Source organism: Piliocolobus tephrosceles, chromosome 10 (assembly GCF_002776525.5).
Source record: "Piliocolobus tephrosceles isolate RC106 chromosome 10, ASM277652v3, whole genome shotgun sequence".
Lineage (NCBI taxonomy): Eukaryota > Metazoa > Chordata > Mammalia > Primates > Cercopithecidae > Piliocolobus > Piliocolobus tephrosceles.
Genome location: NC_045443.1, coordinates 65,657,308 through 65,669,476, shown reverse-complemented (window position 1 = coordinate 65,669,476; position 12,169 = coordinate 65,657,308).

Here is a 12,169-nt window from a genome sequence, read left to right as displayed (position 1 = left end):
GAGGAGGATTTTGCTTACTCCATCTTAAGAGGTTTCAAACTCTGCAACATGGTTTCTCCACATGCGGGTTGCTTCTGATTTGTTTGGTCTCCCTGAGATATGTCTGGCCGTGTACAAGCTGCTCGTGAACACAACACTAGTACCTAATGGTAATTTAAGGAAATTATACTCTTCCGGAGACAAAATGCTGTTCAGTTGCTATGTATCTGTGCCAACTGGGTAAGAAAGGAAGATGATTCCCAGCCCTGTCCACTGGGACCGGTGAAAGGCTTCATTGCACCTTGGTTCTAGGCTGTTTTTTTGGGGCAAATGCTTTGGCATTTTTGGATTCCAGAAGGATTGTAATGTTTAGACATAGACCAAGGTTTAACTTGGATGTTAACTTTCTTTTTTTATTTAAATTTTAAAACCTGCACCAAGCTGAATTGGGTATTAACTTTTAGGAGAGAGAACACACAGGTGTTAGACCGGTTGTATAGGGTCTTTCATGTTCTTCAACCAAGGTGGATAAAAGATATGGATTTAACCTTAACACATGAATTGTAGCCCCAAATGAATCAGATGGAGATGGCTATCTTCATGGCAGCTGGCTAAATGGCAGCTATTGAAATAAAAACAAAAGCAAAATGACAATTCCAGGGCTGAGAGACAGTTAACAAATGGAAAATTCCAGTGTGTTGAAATAAGTCATCCTTGTATACAATAGCCACTCCACACATATATTATGGTACAAGCCAAGTAGTAATACAATTCTGACAAGGTTTATTACACTCAGTTTATAAATTAATCTTCTGGGCTTAAGCCTCAGAGACACTCTTTGTTCTGGGAAGCTGCAAACTATGAGGCACTTGATAAGAAACTGCTAGAAAGAATCCAGCTGTTAGCCATTATCATTTTTCTTTTGAGCATACTGTACATGGTATGCATAGGTACAGAGAGAGTATTCGAGGAGATTAAAAACCATGGTTACATTAACGCACACCTATCTCAGGGGAACTGCACTGACTTTTCTCTCACAATGTAGGGATGCTTCCTGCTGTTCCTCTGCTTAATCTGGCAGGCTGCCTTTGGAATCTGTAGTGCCTTGAGTCACTTTCAGCCGGGTTGGAGGATAGAAGCCACTAAAGCATAATAGATGCTAGGGCAAGAGAGCTAATAATCCACTTAAATGTCAGTCAAGAATGTGTGCAACAGCTGAAACGTCCTCTCACACAAATATTTTGCTGGAGGTAGAATGACATGTAGGTAACTACTATTTCAGAGTCCTGTTCATTATCTTCGATACAATAAAATCTGAAGTCTTTCACCCATATGGAAATCATCTGAGCTTAGGAAAAATATATATTTGAATACCAATGAGGTGGTATAAAACATTCGTTATATAACAAGGTTTCTTAATTCCTTTTCATTTTAAAAGTGCCTACTATTGTAGGCAAACATAACCATTTTAATAACTTTTTAGTCAGATTTGCAAAATCTCCATGTGGCAATCAGAGCAGAAGAGTTGGCCTCTCACCGGGCAGAGTTTTCTGAGGTTAACAGGCTACTGGTTTTCTCTTCTCAACCCAAAAGCCAAGAGGTACAACTTCCTAATTAGGTCACAGGAAAATGACTGATTAGTCCAACTCTGCGACTTGCCACCTCAGTCTGGAGATGGGCTGTAGTCTTTCCTTCACACATGGGAGGTGACGAGTGTTGGGGCAAGAACCTAGCTTTTGGGGCAGTCGCCTTTAGTGTTAGGGTGTTGGCTGCTCAGCCAGACATCAAGGGATCACCCAGCCCCTTCGCACTCCCTTCTGAGGAGGGACAGCACCTGAAGCTCAGGTAGGTAAAGGCTAGCTGCTGTTTGGGGGGATACTTGACTGATCTTCAAACAGACGCAAGCTAATATAGCACTACATTATTTGTGAACAGCCAGAACTGTTCCTTTGTAACAAGGCAAAGAAAGTGTGGCTTTCAGAGCACACCACATAACACTTGTCCCCTTTCGGGATAGGGCAGTTGGGTAGTTGCCAATTTATGGGGATACTTATTTCGTAACGGACTGATGGTTGGGCCTGAGTGAGCTCTCAAAGCAATCCTATTGACCTCACCTAAAAATGGGGGACAGGGGAACAGTATTTTTTAGATTTCTTCTGTGATTCATTTAGAATCAGGTAAATAAAAACTGACAAACTGCATCATAAAAAATGTGACTCCTGGCTGGGCATGGTGGCTTACCCCTGTAATCCCAGCACTTTGGGAGGCTGAGGCGGGCAGATTGCTTGAGGCCAGGAGTTCAAGACCAGCCTGACCAACATAGCGAAACCCCGTCTCTACTAAACACACAAAATTAGCTAGGCATGGCGGTGGGCACCTGTAATCCCAGCTACTTGGGCATCTGAGGCATGAGAATCATGGACCCGGGAGGTAGAGGTTGCAGTGAACTGAGATCACGCCACTGCACTCCAGCCTGGGCAGCAGAATGAGACTATCTCAAACAGATTTTAAAAAAACAGTGACTCCTACTTATTCGTTCCCTTCACAACTCAGAAGTACAGAAATTTTGTATTACTGAAGTGAGGGTGAGGTTTTGGATTTCGCTTCCTTGGGTCTTCAGTGTATTTTTTACAGTATAATCTTCTTAGATTGTATTTTTGCATTCCTTCACATATCTCCACATGTGAAGATTACTCTGAGTCAGTGATCAATCATGATCAATCATGGGCAAGTTACTTAGCCTCTCTGTGCCTCAGTTTTCTCAGTTGTAAAATGAGGATAATAATATTTCTACTATTTCTAATACAGAATTATTGTAAGGATTAAACAAATTAATATATGTAAAGCTCCTTGGCATATAGTATAGTGTGTATTATTAGTAGTATTTTTATATTTTATCAATTTATGAGTCTTTTCTATGGATTTATGGCTTTTCCAGGTGTGGAGTAGGGAAGGGTGGGGCAGGGACACTGAACTTTAGAAAATGGATTTTATAATCTACTACACACAAAAAATGACTTACATTTTGAAACCACATGGAATAATGTGCCACAATGTGTCATCAGGGTCAAATGTTGGTTTCAGGTGCTGTAGTAATAGTAAGAATGAGGTCAAGTGGGTTTGTGCACCTCAGGGAGGAAGCTGAGATTGAGCCAGACTGAAGAACAAGTAGATTGAGACTGGTAGAGAAGAGCGAGGAGGGAAATTTAGGCGAGAACAAAATGCAAGAAGCAGAGACCAGAAAGAATGTGACGTGGTCTTGGTGCAGTAGGGAGACGGCAGGCAAAGTGGAAGGAAATAAGGTTGTACGGAGTGGAGCCATATTGTGGAAGTTCTAGAAAGTGCTCTCTAGCTAAAGGATTCTGCACTTGATGGGAATGGAAACTGGGAATACTGAACATTTCTGAGTGAAGAAAAGAACAACATTTGGGATCTAAAGAAGATTTCCATTATTGGGGCTGCAGAGCTGAGTCCATGGAGACACACAAAGAGGCTGTAGCCCTGGCTGCCTTGGCATGAGGAGCTGGGGCTGGACTGAGGCATAGTAGAGGGCAGAAGAGGAAAGCAAAAGGTTTAAGTGACATATCAAAGGAAAAATTTCTAAGAAAATTAGCAAGACCTCGCCGGGCACAGTGGATCAAGCCTGTAATCCCAGCACTTTGAGTGTCTGCGGCAGGTGGATCATGAAGTCAGGAGTTCGAAACCAGCCTGGCCAATGTGGTGAAACCCTGTCTCTACTAAAGATACAAAAAATTAGCCGGGCGTGGTGGTGTGCACCTGTAATCCCAGCTACTCAGGAGGCTGAAGCAGGAGAATTGTGCCATTGCAGCAGCCTGGGTGACAGGGCGAGACTCCATCTCAAAAAAAAAAAAAAAAAAAAAGGAAAGAAAATTAGCAAGATCTGTCAACTGACTGAATAAAGAAATTGAAGTAAACGGCAAGTCAGAGATTATTACAAATGTTCAATTATGTGGATCTGAGAAATAGAGACACCATGGAAAAACAGGAGGACAGTTGATTAAAGGGGGAGAGAAACAAATGAGGAGTGTGGTGTTGTATAAATTGAGTTGGTGGTGAAAGTGTGATGTCCAATAATGATAACTAACCTTTATTATTTACTTTGTGCCAGGCACTAGGTGTTTTACACATGTAAACTTATTTTATCCTCAAGGAAACTGTTTGAGACAGATATTCTTATTATCCCCATTTTATGAAGGATGAGAAGTTAAAGATGACCCCAAGTTTATACAGTTAAATTGGGATTTAAACCCAAGCCATCTGAATCCAGTGCTTATTCTAGACCACCACTTTGCTTTACTACCTCTCAGGAAGTCCAAGCTCTGACAGGAAGTCAAGACTGAACATTATGGTTGAGAGTCATCAGTGCAGAGGTGCTCACTGCAGTTACGGGGATGGATGAGCTTTCTGAGGGAGGAAGCATGCAGATAGGACAGCAGGTGACCAAGGATGAATCCCAGGGGAGGCCTACAGTGAGAAGTGAACACAGGGAAGGGTGCAGAGCCCTGTTGAGGGTGAAGGAGACTGGAGAACAGCCCAAAGGCTTGGCCTTTAAAGGACTGGTTTGGCGATGAGTTTGAAGATGGAAGTCAGAGTTAAGAAGTGAAAGCTCAGGCCGGGCGCAGTGGCTCATGCCTATAATGCCAGCACTTTGGGAAGCCGAGGGGGGCAGATTACTTGAGGTCAGGAGTTCAAGACCAGCCTGGTCACATAGAAAAACACTGTCTTCACTAAAAATAAAAAAAATTAGCCGGGCGTGGTGGCATGTGCCTGTAATCCCAGCTACTTGGGAGGCTGAGGTGGGAGAATTGCTTGACCCTAGGAGGCGGAGGTTACCATGAGCTGAGATAGCACCACTGCACTCCAGCCTGGGCAACAGAGTGAGACTCTGTCTCAATATTAAAAAAAAAAAAAAAAAAGTGAAAACTCTATCCATGATTGGAAGGGGAAGTGACAAAGTTTAGTCAGGGAAATGGAGAAGAAAGAACAGAGTGGCAAATTGAAGGGTTTACTTGTTTTCCCTCTACCTCCCCAGCAACACACACAAAATAAGAGGAACCTATGCCCCAAGAATATAGAGGAAAGAGGGAGGATTTAATGTGGAAAAGGAAGGGTGCACATGTGAGAGAGAAAATCCTGCAGACACCATAAAAGGAGAGAATCAACAGCTTTTACTCTAGCTGTGAGAAAAGGAATTCTGCTTTGTCAAGATTGGAAATGAGCCTTAAAATCAGGTCACTCATGTGGTCCTTGAGATAAATACACTATATTGAGGAGGATAAACTTGAATATGCAATTTCTCTGCCAATTTATTTATTTAGCAAAGAAATCCATGTGGCATCTCCGCTTGTCATTTAGGCATCTCAAAATTAATAAATCCAAAATAACCCTTAACTTCTCACCTTGCAACTGGTTCCTCTGTTTCCCCCTCCATCCTCCTAGTTGTTTAGGTTAAAAACTTTGGCTTCATCCTCAACTTTTTTCTTTCTCTCACACATAACATTTAATTAATCAGCAAGCCTTGTCTATTCTGCTTTAAGATCTATCAATAATAGGATCACTTCTTCACTGATACCACCTTACTCTTAGCCACTGGTAATATTTGCCTGGACTCGGAGGGTCTTCCTGCTCCCATCCTTGTCTTGTTGCCATCTATTTTCTTCACAGATGCAAGGGTAAGTTTTATAACAATGTAAATTGTATCATGACACTATGATGTTCAGAACTCTGCAATGAATTTCCATGTCTCGGAATAAAATCGAAAGTTCTAGCCACAGCCTCCAAGGTCATCACCTACCATTACCCCCAGAGCTTCCTCTGCTACAGCCATATTAGCTTTCTTGTTTTTGTCTCAGGGTTTTTGCATATGCTTTTCCTTATGCAAGAGCATATGGAACAGATTCATTCATTCAACAAATGTTTGTTGAGTACCAACTAAGCTCCAGGTAGTTGGGATACATCAGTAAACAAAGTGGACAAACAACCTTGCCCTTGCTGTGCTTACATTCCTAGCATATCTGCATCTCTCACCCCCTCTGCTCAAATGTCACTTATCAGAGAGATCTTTAACTATACGATCTCAAACAGTGACCCCTCCCCCACACCCCCTCATCACATATTCCTTTACGCAGGTTTATTTTGCTTAATAATTCCTATCACCATCTGACACATGATATAATTCTTTCTTTCTTTTTTACTTGTCTCCTTCCAGTAGAATGCAAGCTCCATAGCAGAGACTTTCCTGTTTTAGTGTCTGCCGTCGTTCCAGAACTGCACCTAGCACATAAAAGGTGCATTCACATGTTTACAGAATGAATTAATGCATGTGCAGGGTGAGCACTTTTAATTTGGAAACTTATGTCTTCAATTCTGGGAAGATTTCTTGCATTGTTTCTTTGGTAATTTCCTTCTCTACTTTTTTTTTTTTTTTTTTTTTTGTTTTGTTTTTTTTTTTTTTAAACAGAGGTGTTATGATGTCATTTTCTGGGTCTTTCTGATAACTGTTGACTTTTATTTTCTTTTATTTGATTGTTTTCTTTTTGTTCTAGTTTCCAAGAGATTTCCTCAGCTTTATTTTCTAACTCTTATACACCATTTAAAAATTCTCCTATAATGTTTTTAGTTTATAAGAATCCTTTTATGTTCTCTCATTGTTTCTATTACATTGGTATGGTCATTTTATTTACAAGTTGGACTGAATAGGGGAAAGACTTTATTATTTCCCATTTCTCCCTGCTAAATCCCATTCCCGGATGCAATCTCATCTAGGTTCCAAACTTCTTCAGTTACTCCTAGTTAGGAAATAAAAAATCTTCTGATTACTTTTAGTCAGAAGAACAGCCTCCTTTTCCTGATTTTTAAAGTTCTCATACAGCATAAAGATCTCATCTGGTTCCCTTTTCCCTTCCTCCTGTCTTTCTACCTTCCCAACCATGTGTCTGGTTAGGACTTGGATATCTGTGTTTGAAGAGATGCATACTTGACATTTCTACTTCTTGGCTTCTCCTTCTACTACCCTCTGCTTTCTAGATGCTATTTCTGACGTTTTCAGAGCTGGGCTCACAAGGAGAGAGGATTAATGAAAAAAGGCCTTTTGTGGCTTGTGCAGTTTGTAATCCAATGATTTCCTCTGAAGTGGCAGGTGCACAATTGCTGGCTCTTTCCCTTGAGGGATGTTTTTGGAGGACTACCCAGTGAGGACCTCTGACTGCAGCTCCCTTTTTGTGGGCAGGGCTGCACTTCAGGGACCACACTGATCTCACTCTCAGCACCTGGACTTCTGGCAATCCACAGTTGGGTCACATTTCCCCTCCAGGGAATACTGTTAGGCAGGATTGAACATGACTCCAGGTTGGTCCTCTCCATCTGTCCAGCTTGGCCCACGAGAGCTCATACATTCTTGCCCCTTATGCATATTGTTCCTAATGCACTCTCCTCTCTTCATTCTGCTGTTAAACCAACTCCAGCTGCAAACTTTCCCCATTGCATTTCCCACAATTCGATAATAGCCACTCTATCTCACAAAGTGAGAGGAGCACATGGGAAGTTCTCCAAATGGTCCCCTTAAAGCTGTTTACATTCAATTTGAAGTTAAAGAACACATGCCCTTTCCTCCCTCCAAATGTACATTTAAGGAAGCATTGTGTAGGGCACAGTACTTGGAAAAGACTGGAGAATTGAGGACTGTAGATATTAATTTTTCTTCAACCAGAGGAGGAAAAAGGACTTTCTAATAAGGCAGCTCTGTAAGCTGCCTAACAGTTCACCTGCTACTGAGGGCAGCAGAAATGTCCCAGCTTGGGCCCCAAAGTAGGAATGCATCCCTGACTCATCGCTGTAATCCCAAGATCTATATCTCTTATCCACAATGTTTTAGAATAGTCAAAATATATGCCTCTGGTAGTCACAGAGACAGGGACATAATATTAGAAGAAATATTGTGACAATTAATAGTACTTATGTAGATTTTGAAGGATTGTTAGAGAAGAGTTGTTAAGGTAGGATCATGAGCATCAGACCAACCTCGGTTTGACTTTTAGCTGTGTCACTGATTAGCATGTGACCTCAGGCAAGTTATTGAATATCTCAGAATTTTATCTGCCAAAAAATATTAACCATAACACCTACATCCTACATAGTAGAATTGACTGTATGCTGGACAGCCTGTTGGTCACTCCACACCATCAGCGCCATGCCTGTCTAAGGCTGGGAACTACCTTTCCCAGAATCTCCTTTCTTATGTAATTCCAGGTTGGAGTTAGTGAATGAGACTTTGAGTTTGCGACTTGTGCAAGACTTGGTAGGCAGAAGTGAGGGGAGACCATTGTTCTCAGGGTAAATCTTGCTGAGGTTTATCAGACAGGGTCACAAGATGTGGGAGTCTACAGCCCTTTCTATGAGCTCTCACTCTGTAGTGATAGCAGAATTCTCAGTCTTCACCCATCAGCTCCCTACCCATACTCCAGGCTTTAGGCTGAAGTCATCAGCAACTTTTTTTTCCAGTCTTCGGGCTGTCACTGTCTAGACTTTCACTACTTTACCTTCTCTCACATCTGGGCAAGCTTGCATTTCTATATGAAGCCCCTTATTCCTGTACAACCTGTAGTGGCTCTGATTTCCTGACTGAAACGTTATGGTACAGCATGGATAATCTAAAGACATGTAGCAAGGACTTAACCAATTGTAGTCAATACTAATAATAATCAGAACAGGTATTGTTTAGAATAATTTGAGACTAAAAGATGACTGAAGTTAAACTATGTGAGTTCCATTGTTTAGGAACAGCAAAGATGAGGAAGGGTACAAAAGGAAACATTCTTCATAGCCTAATGACAAGAACTGCTCCCATTTCTGTAACACTTTTCAATTCACAAAATGTTTGCACATCGGCTGTCCCTATAGTTGCAGCATTTAGCTTTCCAATCAATGAATTGATCACCTACTTTATGACATGTATGGTTGTTACTGTGCTGCATGGTAATTAGGCATAAGTGGTAGTAGCTGGTTTATAAATGACTGCAATTGGAATTAATTTTAGGGAGCCAATTTTTTTTCTTTTGGTTCACAAATGTGGAAAATTTTCCTTCATGTCATGTTTTATAGTTTCATAGATAAAAATACAAGTCTGCACAGCTCCTCAGATCCAGTTCCTTTTTTCTTGCTCTCTTCTAGGGCTGGGGTTTCTCTGCTCCTCTCTATACCCAATTCCCATCCTTCCTTTGGCTATGGATGTCATAAGCAGAATATCCTGTTTGCTCCTGGATCTGGCTTTCCTCATTGTTTGAATGGCAGCAATGCTACCAGAATGTCTGGAAGCACAAGGCTATGGATGATCTGCCCCCGGAGCAAAACATAACCACTTTGCCACAAAGCAAGGAAGGGGAGACCAGCCTAGGGAAGGGAAAGGAGGAGATGCAGATCCAATGTTTTGTCTCGGAGAGTTTTGAACCAGAAGTAGGCTGGAAAGCTTATGAAAAAGATAAAGGATTCTTTTTAGGATCCTGGCAGTAGGAAGAGTCAGTTCTTTGCTAAGGCAGGAACTGGACAGGATGAGGCAATGTTCCATCTGGGACTCTACACTGTGGCAAAAGGAACTCATGCTGACAGGTACTCTCCTTCACTCCTGAAGGTTTGAAGACTAAGGGTCTAACAGCTGCATTGAAACTAGCTCCCAACAGGACCAGAGTTTTTTTGTGTGTGTAAGGCTTCAAGTATGTACTGCTTGTTAGGAATACTGACTGATTAAACGGGAACATGCTTTCAGTGATGCACTGTCCATATTCCACTTCCAAGAAGGATGTGTTGCTGCTCCTACTCGGAGTGCTTTCTGCTGTCAGCCCCTTTAGAGGTTACCTCCACGGCAGATAGCCACCTTTTCCAAGGTTACAGCTTCCAAAGGAGGCTCATTTTGGCCCAAGGCAGGACACCTCTGACAAACCATTTTAATTCATGATTTCTCATGGGGCTGGCTGAGGCTGTCAGGCCTGCCTTGCAGCTGGACTTCTCCTTCTACCCAGTTCTACTCCGTTGACCTCCCTTCCACAGGTGTTGATCTCAGGAACCCTCATTAACAGACATTCAGCACCTTAAACTTCATCTCCGAGTCTGCTTTCCAGAGAACCCCGTCTGCAACAGACTGCTCTCCATAACTTCAATATTTGCTAATATTTCTATTTTATAGTTGTCCCCTCTGCCATTCTCTTTCACATCACTTGTTTATACCTGTTTTATTCATTTGCTGTCATTTCATGAAGTTTTAAGAGGAAATTGAGAGGAATGCATGTCTGCCCTGGCATTCAGTTACTGTCATGTTATGGAGTTTTAAGAGGGAATCAAGATGCACACATGTGTCTGACCTGGCATTGTACTGGTCAGAGTTAAATTGCAGATAATACAATTTATTCTAGCTATTCAAAACAGAAAGGGTATTTTCAGGGTATTCAGTAGTGAGGAAGACCTATTGCAATACTAGTGTACCAATTCTTCATTCTTCCTTTACAACGTGACTTTGCCACTCCTTCCATGTAAGGGTTGAGTCTATTTCCCTGGACCTTGAATCTGGGATGGCCTTTTAACCTGCTTTGGCTAACAGAATGTGGTAGAGGTGATGGTATGCTATTTCTAAGCCAAGTCCTCAAGAAGGCCTCACATACTTTGGAATCCTTTGGAATCCTCCGTACTTTGGATCCCTTTTGGAATCTTTCCTTTGCCATGAGAACAATCCAGGCTAGCCTGCTAGAAGATGAGAGCCCATGTGGAACCATGAAAAGTTGTCCTAGCTGAAGCCAGCTGAGACCAGCCAGTTTCTAGCTAACCCATCAGCTGGCCACAAATCCACAAGCAGGCTTAGTGGGATTAGCCAAGCTCAACCTACATGAGCAGAACTGGCCAACTGACCCAGAGATTCATAAGCAATAATAAATGGTTATTATTTTAAGTTGCTGCATTTGAGAGTGTTTGTTATACAGCATTATTGTGGCAACTGATGATTGATACAAGTGGCTTACGAGAGCTGAAGAAGTAGACTCTAGGGCCATATCACAGAACAGACTCACTAAAGGAGCCTACAGTCAGGAAGTCGTGTAACCAAGAATCTGCCTGCTAAGTTGAGATGCCTTTGCTACAAGCTCCGACTTCATCTCTGCTATGACCAGGAAGCTGCTGGTAGAGCTGCCAACTCCAGAACCATGCTGCTGTTGCTGCTACTGTCAAAAGCAGAGCAAACCTGTTCTCTGCTTTTTTCCCATCTAACTCAGTTTATGCAAGTGCTTCTGATCAGCAGAATGTAAATTATACCCACACTTCAGTTGCAAAGAGGTCTAAGGTCAAAGGGATTTTTAGTTTTCCAGCTTCTGCAGTAGGAGAAGGAGGTTGGCATGAATTTGGAATGACTCAGTCTCAGTGTCACCACAGCATGATTAACTAAAATATGTATGATTCCTGAAACTTATTCCATAGATAGTGCTCAATGATACTAAAACAATATATTTATTTGTGCAGTATTTTACATTTGGACATATCATGCTACACTGTAAACCATCGTTAATTCAATTAATAGAAGTGGAGAGGTTGAAGGATGAATTGAATAACGTGGTACTAAGATTTTATGAACTAATTGCTCCAGCAAAATACATCTTTTTTTGAGATGGAGTCTTGCTCTGTCACCCAGGCTGGAGTGCAGTGGTGCAACCTCAGCTCACTGCAATCTCCACTGCCCGGGTTTAAGCAATTCTCCTGCCTCAGCCTCCTGAATAGCTGGGATTACAGGTGTGCACCACCATGCCTGGATAATTTTTGTATTTTTAATAGAGACAGGGTTTCACCATGTTGGCCGGGCTGGTCTCAAACTCCTGACCTCGTGATCCACCTGCTTTGGCCTCCCAAAGTGCTGGGATTACAGGCATGAGCCGTGCCAGGCCATAAAAATCTTTTAAGGGAATCAACAATTAAAAGCCACAAAAGAGGAGAAACTGACTTTATGTTCTGAAAAATTTTTGGTCTCTTATTGATACTTCAGATGCCATTATCAGTAGAAAGACTGGTGATTTCAGAAAGAATAATAAGCAATCTGGGCTTACTCTGCAGTTATTTTATTTATTTATTTATTTATTTATTTATTTATTTATTTATTTGAGATGGAATCTCACTCTGTTGCCCAGGCTGGAGTACAGTG